This window comes from Xenopus laevis, chromosome 1S, assembly GCF_017654675.1.
Source record: "Xenopus laevis strain J_2021 chromosome 1S, Xenopus_laevis_v10.1, whole genome shotgun sequence".
NCBI lineage: Eukaryota > Metazoa > Chordata > Amphibia > Anura > Pipidae > Xenopus > Xenopus laevis.
In genome coordinates this window covers 150,685,987-150,704,497 of record NC_054372.1, presented here as the reverse complement: position 1 = coordinate 150,704,497, position 18,511 = coordinate 150,685,987, and the positions used below count along the sequence as shown (strand labels likewise).

The following is an 18,511-nucleotide window of genomic DNA, read 5'->3' as shown; positions in this document are numbered from 1 at the left end:
CCCCTTCCTGTTATAAAGAATGTGCCAGTATTTTGTTAGAAGTTAACTATGTAGGGCTTATTCTAGCATGATCCTTCCATAGGATGGAATTCTGTTTACTTTTCTATTCCAGCCTATGGAAAGACTGTACCACTAACCAGCCCAGTGTGACTAGCCTGGCGAAGACTTAGTGGTACTGCATAAGTAATACTGGCGTGTTACAAGAATGTGCCCATTAACAGCTAGACTGGGATTCAAAATGGTCCTGACATTTCAAGTACAAAGCGGCCCAAACAGCCCCCCAGCAGCCCAATAAATAGCGACTGTTTATGGCAACTTGAAGCAGCCCCTCTGGAATCTGCCAGAATTACCCTTAGCGACAAATAGAATAGTCTTGAGTCCTTGTGCTGCTCAGTCTGCTTCCCAGTTAGCCAGTGTTCTGCTTGGCACAGAGAGCATTGGTGTATAAGGGAACAGTAACTGTAAAACACAAAAAAAATGTATAGGAGCTTGGTAGGACAATTACTGATCCATTTATGAGCAGTTCCAATATCCAAAACATTTTGCTGTGGTGCCCATTGCCATAAAATTAGGGGAAGAATTATACCTTGATAGGAGACAGGAGAGCTTACTCAAAACAGTTCAAATAAATGCAATCCTTGTATCTTTTCTTGAATAATAGGTGCAATGCCCTTATTTGTATATTACTACAATTTTGCATAAACACCATCTAAATCAGGCAGTGTATCACAGTTTTATTATAAATGACCTTCATTAATTTATCCAGTCTCTTGATTTAGCTGAACAGTCCAGTTTATGCGTGCAGTGGGAAGGGCTTACTATATGTGGGGAAAAAAACATCACTAAAAATGATGTGTGCCTTAGTGACATATCTGCAACACGCCAAAAAGACGTAACTGCTCGGTTTCCAACCAAGAGACATAAAAAAACAAGTTGCCCATTAACTTGTTACACTCCAGCCAGTGACACCTTACTGATAGAATTATTCCAACTTCTGATTGTCTCTCTCTGCTCCAAGATGTGAGCTCCTACTGATATTTCATGCAGAATGTATTAAATTGTTAAACAAAACACCAAAACAGCAGTACAGCATTCTGGTGTAGCAGTCAGCTTTTCCCATTCGTCACAAGATTGAAATAAATTCTGCATTGCGTTTTACTGCAAGATCACATATTACATTTATGACGTGGATATTGCTCAGGAGTGGGTTCTATTGATATCAGAGTCTCATACTGGTTTGTTGATTCTACCTCTGCTCAACTTTTATCCTTTGAAGTGTTAAAGTGCACATCAAGTTGTAACATGGGTGTGTTGTATAGCAGGTTAATGTTAAAGACACTGTGAATTGAACATATTGAAGTAAAACACAAGAGATGCTGGGAATTCTGAACTACAGAATCCCCCAAAAAATTTGGGAACAATGAACCAAAATAGAACCTTCATATTCCAATCTTAAGGTGGCCATACACAGGGAGACCTGCTCGTTTTGCAATGTCGGCAAATGATCGGATCTCTCCCCGATATGCCCACATTGAGGTGGGCGATATCACGCTGATCAGACTGGAGGCTATATGGCCGGTCGGATCGTGGGACCACATCAATGAACAGATGCGGCCATGATACGACAGGATTTTTTACCCTGCCCGACTTTCAGCCAGATAACGATTGGGGCCTCACACACTGCCTGTCGACTCGGTCTGTCGGCAGCTTTTATCGGCCCGGGGGGCCCTTAGCAAAATTCCTCACAAAAAAAAAGTCACCTCCGCGGTCCAGGGCTTTAAAATCTGTTGACTTTAAAAAAAAACTTTTGGATAAGGTTCACCCAAAAACTAGGCTGAAAGGAAATGCAGCTAAAAATTTAATTTGGCGACAGCAGCTACTATACTGCACATTCTCTTTCTCCAAAACAGAGACAAATGAGGAAAGCCCACTCATTATGAAGATTAATTTACTTTAAAAACACCTCAGACAGTACATACTATGCCATTATAAACAAATACTTGTTCTTGAGAACACTATACAGTGTTACACATGTACTGTTTGTTCGACTACATTTAGAGGCTGATTTCTGTATGTCCTATCATAACAGGATCCAGTGGAACAGATACTGTCAAATAAAGGCAGCAAAACTCTTAAACTGGCCATAGATGCAAAGATACGATTGTTCGAATCCTCAAACGATCGGCCGATCGTCCAAACGACCGATCTCCGCAGGACGAAAAATGTCGGGACTCTCCACACACGGTCCGAAAATAGTACGAATTGTCGTTTCGTACGATCGGCTCTTTGCGTCTATGGCCAGCTTCAGGTTGTAAAGAGGTGCCAGATTTGGCAGGTTCTGAAAAAAGAACTTGTTCTGAAAATCATTATTGGTTTTTTCATGAAGCAGCCTTCAAGAGGACATCTTTGGGCATTGGCTTTGCATCACCTTTATATATCAATCCAGGAGATTTTGCCTCAAAACAAAAATCACAGAATTGAATGGTCCAGGGCAATTTACCCTCACAAGGAGCAGCCACAGTGTTGTGTCATCTGAGCTCCTATAGGCGAATAACTAATGATACCCCATGAGAAGGAAGTTCCTGATGCATCTGGCGGAAAATCATTGAGCATTTGTTCCTTTCTTGTATGTTGCCCAAAGTGTTATACAGCCTAGCTTACAAGTACAAGATGTCCTGGATCAGCTCTTTGCAATCCACAATAGCAAAGTATGATTTAGCTTCATTAAGATTTAGAATGTCGGACTCCTAACCTGTGGGTGGGAAAAAACAACATGGTTTTTACGTTGAAAACAGCTAAATTATAATGATGAGATTCACCAGATTCAGCTGATAATAAACTCTGTAAAGATTTGTGCAAAGTGAGAAAAAAAGCAATGCCAGTTTAGAAATACTGTGTTTCCTTGTAATATTTCATACTGCTACATTAGTAAAGTATCTCTACATTGTAACATGTGTATAAGAGTCTCCAATAAAAGTGCACACTGAATTAGGAATAAACTGCCCTTAAAATGGTATTCAAAATCAAGGTTAAGAAAAATAAATAAATAAAGCATAAATAAGCCAATTTGTGCCCTGGTGCGGTTGCTCAGTTCTTCACGAGATATTCATTCAAGGCTTAACTTAAGGTTCATAAAACATTCCTAAAACAGAGATTCCCTTTTTGGAGGTTTCAGAAGACATAACTGTTAAATGGAAGATTTATTCCAGTTGCTTCTATTACATTCCCCGCTAAATTGATATACATCCACAGAAATCTTCCCTCATCATTGAAGAACTATAGGACTTTCAGAATAAAGGTAATAATCACATTTATTATGAGAACTACTACAAATAAAATGAACAAGTTTGTTTAGAAAACACAAACCTTCTGTTTTCCTTTGCAGGTTATAGGATGCAGCTGAAGCTACTTGACATTTGGCTACCAGAAACATGGCCTGACCTTTATCCAGCACAGCCCCATGAGACAGAATGGGTTCAATAGCCATGTGTAGGATATTTAATGCTTGTTCTGGAATTCCGAGCAAGAGCTGCAGACCAAAAACTAAAGTTAGTTATTTGATTTCTTTGCTCTAGCTTACTATTCCACTAAACTCTCCATTTCGCTAACATGTTTGGTAAAAGTATTGGTACAGTTGTGTTCAGAATAAAAGTCCAACATCACTAACCTGCTCAATCACTGTTTTTGGTAGAAATTATATCTCTACATGGCAATTAATTTACTAGTAAATGTAGTAAGAGTAATAGAAAACCAACAGACCCAACAGTCATGACATGCATGCTGCTGATTGTGTGTAATTAAATCATTAATTGAGGCTTGTTCAAAATAATAATAGCTTGTTCCAAATAATAGCAGTGTGGAGTTCAATTAGTGAGCTCATTCATTCTGTGAAAAAACCGGTGTCAATTAAAGCCCTTATTTAAGGAAGAAGGAAGGTAGCAAATGTTGTGCATGCTGGTTATAGTGAATTTCTCTCTGGAAATCTGAGTAAAATTGGTTGTTTCAAACATCGTTCAGAAGAACCGCATACTTTGATTAAAACATTGAATGGAGAGGGAAAACATAAAGGAGTGCAGAAAATGATAGGCTGCTCAGCTACAATGATCTCAAATTCTTTAAAATGGCAACTTAAATCTGAAAGACAGGGAAGAAAACTACCATTCGAAAGAATAGAAGAATATTCAAAATGGCACAGATCAGCTCCAGGAAGATCAAAGAAGTTACCTGTGAGTTACCTGTGTGCTATCAGCAAGAAGCCCCCACAAAGTCCCATTGTTGAAAAAAAAAAATAAAAAAAGGAAAAAAGACATGCTGAACAGTTTGCCAAAGAACACATTGACTGGCCTAAAAAGAAATCGTGCAACATTTTATGGACTGATGAAAGCAAGATTGTTCTTTTTGGGTCTAGGGGCCACAGACAGTTTGTCAGATGACCCCAAACACTGAATTCAAGTCACAGTACAGTGTGAAGACAGTGAAACATGGTGGCACAAGCATCATGATATAGGGATGTTTCTCATACTATGGTGTTGGGCCTATTTATCTCATACCAGGGATCATGGATCAGTTTCAATAAACCAAAATACTTGAAGAGGTCATGTTGCCTTATGATGAAGAGGAAATGCCCTTGAAATGGGAGTTTCAACAAGACAATGACCCCAAACACACCAGTAAATGAGCAACATCTTTGGTTCCAGACCAACAAGATTGACGTTATGGAGTGGCCAACCCAATCCCCGGACCTTAAAGAGATAAGGACAGCAGAAATTAAACCTATTGTCTCGGCATGCTATCTATAATTTTGCCATAAAAGTATTTACAGCTGCTTTTACATTACCCATCTCATCCCCCATGTTCCTCTCTGACCCCCCATGTTCCTCTCTGAGGACATATTTGAGCTTCAGCAGTCTATTAGCATTAGAAACTCTAACTGACATGTTGAGAAGGGACAGTCAGGTTGGCACTTCAAGTAACTATTTACAAAAGCAGCCCGGTGAAAAGCAGTGAAAAACGATCAACATGAGCTATAGGTAACATTTGATGTACATTAATATTTTGAATAATTAATTTTTTAGTTTCAGTATCACTTTAATCCAATAGAAAACATGTGGGGTGACATCAATAATGTTGTTTCTGAGGCAAAACCAAGAAATGCAGAAGAATTGTGGAATGTAACAGGAGGACACTGAGGATAGCAAGGAAACTTTCAATAAATGGATTAAAATATTCATGTTTACACAAAATATAGTGACCATGAAAGTTGTGCTATTAAAATATTACAGAGTAAGAGTGGACAATGAAAGTTGATTTCTGACTAAGATCATTACAATTATACCATGTAACAGGTTATAAAATTGTCAATAGAAAAATTACAAAACACAGAGACTGCACGAGGGACAATGTAAAGTTAACAAGTCAATATGTACTATATATCATGTAGATGATAAGATGTTTCAGAAGGATTCAATTATGACTATATAGAGAGAGACAATCACACAGATATATAGATTTGTGGGGCAAGAAATAACACAAGAAAATGGGGGTAATGTAATAAAAGGCACTAGCATCAGCAGGTAGAATTTACTGGTCATCTGTTTAAAAGCAAACATCTTATTGGTTGCTATTGGTTACTGCTCCTGGGAAAACTAACTTTGCTAGTAACCACAATGTGTAGAGAAGGAAAAAAAAAACATTTTTCCAGTGAGAAAGAGAAATCCAGATTTCATTTAAGGCAAAGCTGCAGATATCGATTTATTCACTACAATGCACTAGAATCAAGGGGAACTAAATGCCAGGCAAACAGTTTATTAATTTGTCATTTGATGCACACATATACAGTAGCTTGCAGCCAGGTTCAGAATTAAGAAACAACATTTATACATACTGTATGACCATTTCAATGTTCTTTATCTTCTGGCAGTAATTAAGCAGCACCTGTAGAATTGCATGGGCTTCTGCAGTTTGATTTTGAGCTTTTAAGACAATGTCCTGTAAATAATTACACAAGTTATTCACATCTTCATTCACAGAACATGGACCAAAGATGATGGCACTTTATCACCATCTACTGGCAAACTTTAGTGTTGTGTGGACCACTTTGATTCCCAGTTACCTGAAGTGAAAAAGGCGTTTATGCTGCTCCCACAGCCTTATTCAAAGTCAAACACAAACACACAGATAAACCCTCTGTGGTGGGAAAACAGGCAAGACGTCACTGTGAATGATATGATCACCCCCACTCCCATCACAGTTCAAATTGCACAAACAAAAGACAATATTAAAAGTAAAAAATTAAAAAGCACCAGTATAATAAGCGAGTATTCATCAGGACCAAGAAAACGTGGAAAAAAATAATAAAAACAGGAACACTTAGAAGAGAGTACAAGGGGCACGCTGAACTGCAACTTACACCTCATTTATTGGGTGCACAGAGTAGTATAGAACTAATGCAGCTATTCAAGAGCTTATAATTGGGACGAAAACACGTAGGTAGTATGATCGGGGCCTTGAGACATAGCATGTGGGCCACATAATATATTGTTAAATTGTTCAACTGGGAAAATAGGTATTCAAGCCGTATACGATGGACTGGAGTTTCCAGGGTGTAACGGTCAAATGTAAATACCTTAAATCTGCTAAACGTTATTAAAACATTAAATAAACCCAAAAGGATTGGTTAGTCACCAATACTGATTCACAAAGCTTAGCTAGGATCAAGGTACTGTTTTATTTTTACAAATAATAATAATATTTGTATAAATTATTTAGGGATGCACCGAATCCACTATTTTGGATTCGGCCGGACCCCCGAATCCTTCACGAAAGATTTGGCCGAATACCGAGCCGAATCTGAATCCTAATTTGCAAATTAGGGGTGGGAAGGGGAAAACATTTATTACTTCCTTGTTTTGTGACAAAAAGTCATGCGATTTCCCTCCTCGCCCCTAATTTGCAGATTCGATTGCAAATTGCAGATTCGATTCGGCTGAATCCAAATCCTGCTGAAAAAGGCCGAATCCTGGCCGAATACCGAAGCAAATCCTGGATTCGGTGCATCCCTAAGTAAAAGTAAATATGATATAATAAGAAAAAAAGAACAGCCCTCACCTCTGCCCATACAGTCTCCAGATGTCCAGGCTGTCTTTTGTGCTGTACTGATGTCAGTTAGTTCTGACAGGCTCTGTTTCCAGTGGAGAAGGTCTGAGTCCTTCGGGGCATCCATGAGTCTGTCAGCTGTCTTTCCTGCCAAAGCTCTTTGCTGAACCAAGGACGGTATGCCAAGGGATGCCAAATACTGGAAGGGATATAGAGGCCACTGGAAGATATACATGGGCCACTTTAGATATTAGTAATTAACAGCACAGTGGCACAAACACACGTTAGAAGTCCAAAATAAAATGAAATAAGAACCAAGCTATAATGTACAGATTTATTTGCTAAAAACAAATACAAGTGACATTTTAAAAATGATGAACAAATTAAATCTTGGGATCAGCAAACTATAGACTAGGCTGGCCCATTTTATATAAGGTATTAAAATCTGGCTTCTGCTTAACTTTATATAAAATAGTTTCTTAGTTAACTTTTTAGTTTCAGTATCACTTTAATCCAATAGAAAACACGTGGGGTGACATCAATAATGTTTTTTCTGAGGCAAAACCAAGAAATGCAGAAGAATTGTGGAATGTAACAGGAGGACACTGAGGATAGCAAGGAAACATCAATATCATCTTACTATTCACTTGATCTGGATGAAATACAAGTGACATTTTAAAAATGATGAACAAATTAAATCTTGGGATCAGCAAACTATAGACTAGGCTGGCCCATTTTATATAAGGTATTAAAATCTGGCTTCTGCTTAACTTTATATAAAATAGTTTCTGAAAATGTGCCTGGTGGTCATTAATCAGCCCATCCCCAATAACAGGAAAAGCGCAAACCCCGTCTATTCCGTATCCTTACACGACCGCAGCTCTCGCGATATGTCGGTCACTTCTTACCTGCTACAACATCAGTTCAATGGATCGCTAGGGAGTGCTGGTCAAAGTATGTCCAGGAGACCAGCTTCTTTAATAACATCTTGGCTTTATTCAAATGCACATACAGGTAAAATCAGGTGTATCATTTGAATAAAGCCAAGATGTTATTAAAGAAAAAGTTTATTATTCAAAACTGAAAGTGATGAACAGTCTCACAAACTGGCATTACAATAAGTAATCAAAGTAATGTTTTAGAAACAATCCTTATCAGCTGCCTTGAATATAAAGGACAAAATACTGCTAGACACAAACTGCAGGTTACAGAGTAGCTCATTTAGCATCAGTACCCACCAGGCAGTGTTGCAAACACACATGGTCACTGGACTCCTGTGCTATCCTGGTTGCTTCCTGCAGGGCAAGCTCTGCTTGGTGACTAGAGGAAAGAACAAGCCAAAGTCAATACATACACATAATAATACATACACATAATAATACATATATCATAACCCATACCTATAACACATACTAGTGTCCAAATCGGCAGAGAAGGGCAGCAAGATTTCCCTCAGTACATGGTTATAAGATATAGTATGGTTAAACAGTTAAATTCCAGCAAACAATGTTGCAATCTTTGCAAATGTGGTTGCTCAACTATAGCTTGTCAATTAGGTCAAACAACTAATAAAACAATTGATTGCTTTATGCAAGCCCCGAATGCAGTTTAGCTACTTTTAGGGCAATTCTATTGTTTTTGTTATTTTATGCTAGCACTAGTGATAGGTGAATTTCTCCAGTTTCGCTTTGCCAAAAAATTTGCGAATTTCCCACGAAATTCGCGAAACGAGAATTTTGATGCCTAGTCAATGGGCGCCTAGAATTGTCACAGGCGTCGGAATTATTGTCGCCGGCATCGGAATTGCCGCCAGTGGCAAAAATATTTTGACGCTGGCGAAAATTTGCAGGCAAATTTTTTCAGCAATTTTGCAAATTTAGTAAATTCGCCCATCACTAGCTAGCACACTTGTTAAACTTCACTTATACTAAATATTATATATATTAAATCAAAAAATGAACGGAAAATTAGGTACTTTATTGAAATATTTTCCATTCTGAATAAACAGAAAGTGTCAAACCAGGATCATGTAATTAAAAGCAAAGTTATAACAAATACACACAGAGGCAAAGACTTACGGCTTCTGCAAAATCAGGGTTGAACTTCAACAGATTATTTAGTTCCTTTTGCAGTAAGACTGGGGTCAGGGCCTTGTTCTCATCACTCTTCAGTAAAGAAGCCTGAAACATATGCATAGTGAATAAATTCTGTCAAAATTCTTCCTCCATGTCTTCTGGATTTTCAAGTTTTATAAACCTTACAGTAAAAAAATGCGATTAAACAAAATAAAAAAAAAATAGGTAGATATTAAAAGGGGCTGTTCACGTACACAAAAAAAAAATTAAGGAATCATATGTACAACTGGTTATTTACTAAAATTGGGGCAGCTAAAAGCAGAAAATTCAAGCTTTTGGCAGGGGTCACAGCCTCCAATATGGAAATTTATTAGAATTAAAAGGAAGATATTTTTTTAATCTGGTCAAAACTAAAATTAAGATCAGGTTTGAAAGGATTTATTTCATGTTGTTTTACCATAGTAAAATTCCAGGTTACACAGATAAATTAGGAACATGAAGGCTTAACCTTAAAGGGATTCTGTCATGATTTTTATGGTGTTTTTATTTCTAAATTACACTGTTTACACGTAGGTAGTATGATCGGGGCCTTGAGACATAGCATGTGGGCCACATAATATATTGTTAAATTGTTCAACTGGGAAAATAGGTATTCAAGCCGTATACGATGGACTGGAGTTTCCAGGGTGTAACGGTCAAATGTAAATACCTTAAATCTGCTAAACGTTATTAAAACATTAAATAAACCCAAAAGGATTGGTTAGTCACCAATACTGATTCACAAAGCTTAGCTAGGATCAAGGTACTGTTTTATTTTTACAAATAATAATAATATTTGTATAAATTATTTAGGGATGCACCGAATCCACTATTTTGGATTCGGCCGGACCCCCGAATCCTTCACGAAAGATTTGGCCGAATACCGAGCCGAATCTGAATCCTAATTTGCAAATTAGGGGTGGGAAGGGGAAAACATTTATTACTTCCTTGTTTTGTGACAAAAAGTCATGCGATTTCCCTCCTCGCCCCTAATTTGCAGATTCGATTGCAAATTGCAGATTCGATTCGGCTGAATCCAAATCCTGCTGAAAAAGGCCGAATCCTGGCCGAATACCGAAGCAAATCCTGGATTCGGTGCATCCCTAAGTAAAAGTAAATATGATATAATAAGAAAAAAAGAACAGCCCTCACCTCTGCCCATACAGTCTCCAGATGTCCAGGCTGTCTTTTGTGCTGTACTGATGTCAGTTAGTTCTGACAGGCTCTGTTTCCAGTGGAGAAGGTCTGAGTCCTTCGGGGCATCCATGAGTCTGTCAGCTGTCTTTCCTGCCAAAGCTCTTTGCTGAACCAAGGACGGTATGCCAAGGGATGCCAAATACTGGAAGGGATATAGAGGCCACTGGAAGATATACATGGGCCACTTTAGATATTAGTAATTAACAGCACAGTGGCACAAACACACGTTAGAAGTCCAAAATAAAATGAAATAAGAACCAAGCTATAATGTACAGATTTATTTGCTAAAAACAAATACAAGTGACATTTTAAAAATGATGAACAAATTAAATCTTGGGATCAGCAAACTATAGACTAGGCTGGCCCATTTTATATAAGGTATTAAAATCTGGCTTCTGCTTAACTTTATATAAAATAGTTTCTTAGTTAACTTTTTAGTTTCAGTATCACTTTAATCCAATAGAAAACACGTGGGGTGACATCAATAATGTTTTTTCTGAGGCAAAACCAAGAAATGCAGAAGAATTGTGGAATGTAACAGGAGGACACTGAGGATAGCAAGGAAACATCAATATCATCTTACTATTCACTTGATCTGGATGAAATACAAGTGACATTTTAAAAATGATGAACAAATTAAATCTTGGGATCAGCAAACTATAGACTAGGCTGGCCCATTTTATATAAGGTATTAAAATCTGGCTTCTGCTTAACTTTATATAAAATAGTTTCTGAAAATGTGCCTGGTGGTCATTAATCAGCCCATCCCCAATAACAGGAAAAGCGCAAACCCCGTCTATTCCGTATCCTTACACGACCGCAGCTCTCGCGATATGTCGGTCACTTCTTACCTGCTACAACATCAGTTCAATGGATCGCTAGGGAGTGCTGGTCAAAGTATGTCCAGGAGACCAGCTTCTTTAATAACATCTTGGCTTTATTCAAATGCACATACAGGTAAAATCAGGTGTATCATTTGAATAAAGCCAAGATGTTATTAAAGAAAAAGTTTATTATTCAAAACTGAAAGTGATGAACAGTCTCACAAACTGGCATTACAATAAGTAATCAAAGTAATGTTTTAGAAACAATCCTTATCAGCTGCCTTGAATATAAAGGACAAAATACTGCTAGACACAAACTGCAGGTTACAGAGTAGCTCATTTAGCATCAGTACCCACCAGGCAGTGTTGCAAACACACATGGTCACTGGACTCCTGTGCTATCCTGGTTGCTTCCTGCAGGGCAAGCTCTGCTTGGTGACTAGAGGAAAGAACAAGCCAAAGTCAATACATACACATAATAATACATACACATAATAATACATATATCATAACCCATACCTATAACACATACTAGTGTCCAAATCGGCAGAGAAGGGCAGCAAGATTTCCCTCAGTACATGGTTATAAGATATAGTATGGTTAAACAGTTAAATTCCAGCAAACAATGTTGCAATCTTTGCAAATGTGGTTGCTCAACTATAGCTTGTCAATTAGGTCAAACAACTAATAAAACAATTGATTGCTTTATGCAAGCCCCGAATGCAGTTTAGCTACTTTTAGGGCAATTCTATTGTTTTTGTTATTTTATGCTAGCACTAGTGATAGGTGAATTTCTCCAGTTTCGCTTTGCCAAAAAATTTGCGAATTTCCCACGAAATTCGCGAAACGAGAATTTTGATGCCTAGTCAATGGGCGCCTAGAATTGTCACAGGCGTCGGAATTATTGTCGCCGGCATCGGAATTGCCGCCAGTGGCAAAAATATTTTGACGCTGGCGAAAATTTGCAGGCAAATTTTTTCAGCAATTTTGCAAATTTAGTAAATTCGCCCATCACTAGCTAGCACACTTGTTAAACTTCACTTATACTAAATATTATATATATTAAATCAAAAAATGAACGGAAAATTAGGTACTTTATTGAAATATTTTCCATTCTGAATAAACAGAAAGTGTCAAACCAGGATCATGTAATTAAAAGCAAAGTTATAACAAATACACACAGAGGCAAAGACTTACGGCTTCTGCAAAATCAGGGTTGAACTTCAACAGATTATTTAGTTCCTTTTGCAGTAAGACTGGGGTCAGGGCCTTGTTCTCATCACTCTTCAGTAAAGAAGCCTGAAACATATGCATAGTGAATAAATTCTGTCAAAATTCTTCCTCCATGTCTTCTGGATTTTCAAGTTTTATAAACCTTACAGTAAAAAAATGCGATTAAACAAAATAAAAAAAAAATAGGTAGATATTAAAAGGGGCTGTTCACGTACACAAAAAAAAAATTAAGGAATCATATGTACAACTGGTTATTTACTAAAATTGGGGCAGCTAAAAGCAGAAAATTCAAGCTTTTGGCAGGGGTCACAGCCTCCAATATGGAAATTTATTAGAATTAAAAGGAAGATATTTTTTTAATCTGGTCAAAACTAAAATTAAGATCAGGTTTGAAAGGATTTATTTCATGTTGTTTTACCATAGTAAAATTCCAGGTTACACAGATAAATTAGGAACATGAAGGCTTAACCTTAAAGGGATTCTGTCATGATTTTTATGGTGTTTTTATTTCTAAATTACACTGTTTACACAGCAATGAATTCACTCTACAATATAAAATTTAATTCCTGTACCAGCAAGTGTATTTTGTTTAGTTGTAATTTTGCCATCTCAGGTCATTTTGCTTGGTCATGTGCTTTAAGAAAGAGCCAGCACTTTAGGATGGAACTGATTTCTGGCAGACTGCTGTTTCTCCTACTCAATGTAAATGAATGTTTCCCAGTGGGGCCCAGCTTTTACCTCCCCATTGTTCTGCTGATGGACTGCTGGGGGGGGGGCTGATATCACTACAACTTGCAGTACAGCAGTAAAGAGTGACTGAAGTTATATCTAGCCCCATGTCAGATTTCAAAATGAAATATAAAAAAATCTGTTTGTTCTTTTCAGAAATGGATTTCAGTGCAGAATTCTTTTGGAGCTGCTCTATTAACTGATGTGTTTAAAAAAAACACCCATGAGAGTATCCCTTTAAAGACAGAAGTATTAACTAGAGAAGGAGTGAAACTTCAATACCTGCTGAGAGAAGAAATATTCTGCTTGCTTCTGGGACAAAGGGCCACTGCAAGCCAAGTCTTCCTCTCTAGAATATGTAAAAAAAATAAGAAATACGGTTTACTAACTTGGTTTATAGGGGAAATTAACTTCCTACTACAGGTCCTTGTAGGTCTCTGTTAAAAAAAAAATATATATACAAAATGTTTACTACATTTTTCTCAGCAAGACACCACAACGACCAATTTGTCTTTGTCTATAAACAAGGTTAATGAACACGGATATTCCTCTTGATATGTTTTTCCTAGTTTATACTGAGTTTTTGGCTACTTATAGTGCTGAGATAAGGTTGTGGCCATGTAGATTTTAGGGCAATGGTATACAGGATGTATTTTTTGTCTGCATTACTTCTGAAATCAAAAGCATTGCTTCTTTTTTTCAAAGTAACCCAGATTTGCCTTACAAGGTAATTTTGGGCTACTATGTAATGTTTATGTATTCCCACTGGCAATTCACATCACTACCAGTGGGAAGGAAACTAAGGACATTTTGTCACCCTCGGTAGCACAGATTTACTGTTGGCGACAAAAAAATCACATGTGCCGTTGCCTTAAGAAGCTGCATGCCATTATTTCTAAATGTTGACATTAAATAAATACAGGCATAAAAGGAAAAAAAATCTCTTAAACTGGCCATACATGGGTAAATAAAACCTGATAACTCACCCCCTATACAGAATCAGCAGCTCATTTCTCTATGTCAATCTGTTGACAGGCTTGGAATGTCTATCAGCAAAGAATGCATTGGCACCTTGTTGTTGTCCTGTGCCTATGAGTTTGTCATGTACAGTTTTTTCTAATTTTGGTTCTGTACATTACCACAATAAATTTTAAAGGAAACAACTCAGATGCAGTTGAACTGCATAAAATGTGAGGAACTAAAGACTTTTTTTTAACACAATCATTTCAGGGGCTCAAAATTAAAAAACTGAAAATAAATTGTTCATTTCTAATACTTGGCTGAAACCCCTTTGCTGGCAATGACAGCCTGAAGTCTTGAACTCATGGACATCACCAGATTCTGGGTTTCCTCCTTTTTTTTTTTTTTTGAAAAACATTTTTTATTCGAGCAACATTCAGATACAAGGTATTGACACATAGTTCTTTTACAATTCGGTACAATTTACCAGTCGGGAGCATATGGCAACAATAATACAAGGTAAGATATTCATATACAGGTCACATATGGTATATACACAATACTGTTAATTTCTTTTATGTACGAATCTAGTCACCATTTAGTCTTGTATGTATCGAGATGGAGGTTCAAAGTAAATTGCTAAATAGTAAGAATGGTCTGTATGTTTCGGTGTAAACTTAACAACATATATAACATGTTAACCGTCGTATTTTTCATCTTCTAACCCTTATCACAGTGATAATCAGTCCATTGTCTCTTTGTTTGTTCGCTGGCCACATTTTGTCTCTGAAGCTGCCGTGCCGGAGGTTACATCTACACTTTGCATAAGTTCAGTCATAAGTTAATAGGGGGATCTCCACTTATAATTCTTGTAATATACCACTCATTATGTTGAAAACATTCATGCAATTTCACCTTCATTGTGTGTGGTATAATCTCAATAAATGTCTCCCAAGTATCAAAAAACCTTTGAATTATTGTGTTTTTATTTAAAGATGTTTCTATCCAGTCCATGTAAAAAACTCTAACCAGTTTTTCCAGGAAGAGTTTGATAGTGGGAGGGGTGTTGGATATCCAGACTTGTAAGGATTCCTCCTTTTTAATGCTCTGCCAGGCCTTTACTACAGTGGCTTTCAGTTGCTATTTATTTGTGGGCCTTTCTGTCCAAAGTTTAGTCTTGAACAAGTGAAATGCATGCTCATTTGGGTTCAGATCAGTTAACTGACTTGGCCATTTAAGAATATTCTACTTCTTTGCTTTAAAAAACTCCTGGGTTGCTTTGGCTGTATGTTTTGGGTCATTGTCCATCTGTATTATGAAATGCCTCCCAATCAATTTGACTGCATTTAGCTGGATTTGAGCAGACAGTGTCTCTGAACATCTCAGAATTCATTCATGCTGCTTCTGTACTGTGTCACACCATTGATAAACACTAGTGTCCCAGTGCCACTGGCAGCCATGCACGCCCAAGCCATCACACTGCCTCCACAATGTTTTATAGAGATTTGTTATGCTTCGGATCATAAGCTGTTCCACGCCTTCTCCATACTTTTTTTCTTGCCATCATTCTGGTAGAGGTTCATCTTTGTTTCATCTGTCCAAAGAATGTTTTTCTAGAACTGTGCTGGCTTTTTTTTTTTAGATGTTTTTTAGCCAAGTACAGTACAACAAGGCACTATTTTAAAAGAAAAGAGAATCAGTCACAGTTCACTGTGGAATGTGTTAAGATAAAGGTAAGAGAAATGGAGAGATAAAGCAAGAGAGAAGAACAGTGTGAGAGAGAGAATTATATCATTATTACTAGGGATGCACCGAATCCACTAAATACCGAACCCTTATTTGCATATGCAAATTAGGGGTGGGAAGGGGAAAAATAATTTTACTTCCTTGTTTTGTGAAGAAAAATCACGGATTTCCCTCCCCATTTCTAATCTGCATATGCAAATTAGGACTCAGATTCGGTTCAGCCGGGCAGAAGGATTCGGCCAAATCCGAATCCTGCTGAAAAAGGCTGAATCCCGAACCGAATCCAGGATTCAGTGCATCCCTAATTATTACTGGACAGCCTGAGAGCATTTAACTATCTCAGGAAGTATGCATCTCTTCTGAACTAATACATTTATATCAATATTAAATATTTAGGTTCACATACCAACAACACTTGTACACTTAGGGTCCCATTTACTTAGTTCGAGTGAAGGAATAGAATAAAAAAAACGTAGAATTTCGAATGTTTTTTTTGGCTACTTCGACCATCGATTTGGCTACTTCGACCTTCGAATCGAACGATTCAAACTAAAAATCGTTTGAATATTCGAACATTCGATAGTTGAAGTACTGTCTCTTTAAGAAAAACTTCCACCCCCTACTTTGCCACCTAAGACCTACCGAGGTGCAATGTTAGCCTATGGGGAAGGTCCCCATAGGCTTCCTAACGATTTTTAGCTAAAATAAAAATCGTTCGATCAATGGATTAAAATCCTTCTAATCGAACGATTCGAAGGATTTAATCGTTCCATCAAACTATTTGCGATAAATCCTTCGACTACCATTCGGCAGTCAAATATCGTGGCTTAATTAACCCTCGATATTCGACCATAAGTAAATTTGCCCCTTAAGGTTCAGTTCCTGTAAAGGAATCTGCAAGATCATCTAAGAACTGTTCCATGTCCTTTAGTTCTCCTTGAGCCATCAACTTTATTCTGAATAGGAAAAGCAAATACTGACAAGGAATCTTTGGGAGCAGTGGAAAACCTCGGGTCCTGAAGATTCTGGATAACAGATGCCATATATAATTTTTTTTAAATTTTTTTAGTTGTAGTGAAGAATATAGGCTACAGGTTAATACAAAAGAAACTGGCATTTAACATAGGATAAAAACAGAAGAAGAATTTCTCCACATTTGTGGCTTTTAAATGACAGATTGTCCTGACCATCACCGATTTTCAAATAAAACGTATTATGTAAAAAAACAACAACGTGCCACTGCATTATACTAGTCCTGCCCATCTGTTCCTTTTCCTGCTGCCTTATTTCCCACACTGTAAAGCAGCAAGGCTGACCTTATAGGGAACTGCAGTCTGTCTTTGCTTGTGTGACTGCAGGGCTGTAACTGGCTATTCCCCTCCAACTGTGCTTCTCACAGGGACAATTAGGACATGGCCACCCCTCTCACAAGGTCTTAACAAATCTATGGGAAGCTCCAATAAAGGAGACATTTTTAATATATTTTTATATATCATTTTTTTTGCCCAAAGTAAAACCAGCACCATATATTATTCATTATTGCCTGCAAGATCTGAGGGTTTTTTTAGTTATGCTATATATATCTCCTTTAAAGGCATTATATTTTCACTTAACTGTGAATGGTATGCTGGTGAAACTTGTCTGCCATGAAAGGAATGGCTGGTGGGCATCCCCTTTGGACATCCCTTAGTGGTGTATCTATGTGGGGAGCAGATCCTGGGACTTTGATGTAGGGGGATAGGCTAGTAGAGTAGGGCCAGTACGGTGTCACCCAGTCCTTGACACCGAACACATTGGTGTGAACTACCCCGTTGGTCATCATGGGGTTAAAATACATATATTAACATATAATACACAAAAGCCATGAATATCCTGTAAATGATATCCTTATAAACGGTGAGTTCTGATGTCATCAGTTATAAACGGTGAGTTCTGTCACATGACTCATTGAAACTTGTGTATTATAATAAATAAAGTACCCCCAGTTGTAAAATATGAGGATATTAGAAGTTACCTCGGAGTTCCATGACCTGTATAAAAACACTCGGCCTTCGGCCTCGTGTTTTTATATGGTCATGAAACTCCTCGGTAGCTTATAATATCCTTATATTTTACAAGAGGGGGTACTTTATTCACTATATAATATAGTGCCAACATATTGCGTAGCACTGTGTATAACAGGATTCTAATGATACCAGCACTAGGCAAACTCTGTACATAGGCTCTGTGGTAGCTACATATTATATCACACAGCAAAGAGTCATAGCTAGGGAAATATTAAGCACAACATACACAGCACTACTTTGTCTCTCTCGAGTTCTGCTTCTCTGCAAACTCCAGTGTGCTGCCACTCAGCTGTCTCTCTTTACCATAGAGAAAAGAGTACAAACAGGAACGGTGTGCTTACAAGGCGGGACGGAGCCTGCTGAGTGACATAAGGAAGGGAGAAGCTGTCATTGGCTGAAAAGCACTGGAGGCAGGGGGCGAGATTCCAGAGTTAGGGATCGTCTGCCAATTTCATACTGCTAACGAAAACTCCAGTCGTGCTTTGTGTCGCAGCTTGAAATTGAGTTTGCTGATTGTGGAACTTGCAGATAATCCCTAACTTTGCAC

General features: G+C 37.7%; 3 long non-coding RNA genes across 3 annotated transcripts; all 3 read right to left on the bottom strand.

The window, feature by feature from the left end:
- Nucleotides 1-1,931: 1,931 nt before the first annotated feature.
- Nucleotides 1,932-3,774, bottom strand: LOC121399496. The gene is made up of 2 exons (XR_005965082.1): nucleotides 3,367-3,774; nucleotides 1,932-2,752 (listed from the first exon to the last, which is right to left on the bottom strand). It is a non-coding gene; the product is annotated as an uncharacterized LOC121399496 (long non-coding RNA).
- A 1,309-nt stretch (nucleotides 3,775-5,083) lies between these two features.
- On the bottom strand, nucleotides 5,084-9,522 carry LOC121399495. Its single transcript, XR_005965081.1, has 4 exons — nucleotides 9,174-9,522; nucleotides 8,334-8,415; nucleotides 7,108-7,315; nucleotides 5,084-5,988 (listed from the first exon to the last, which is right to left on the bottom strand). It is a non-coding gene; the product is annotated as an uncharacterized LOC121399495 (long non-coding RNA).
- An 844-nt stretch (nucleotides 9,523-10,366) lies between these two features.
- Nucleotides 10,367-18,396, bottom strand: LOC121399494. The gene is made up of 5 exons (XR_005965080.1): nucleotides 18,191-18,396; nucleotides 13,475-13,541; nucleotides 12,428-12,529; nucleotides 11,588-11,669; nucleotides 10,367-10,569 (listed from the first exon to the last, which is right to left on the bottom strand). It is a non-coding gene; the product is annotated as an uncharacterized LOC121399494 (long non-coding RNA).
- Between the last annotated feature and the right edge of the window lie 115 nt (nucleotides 18,397-18,511).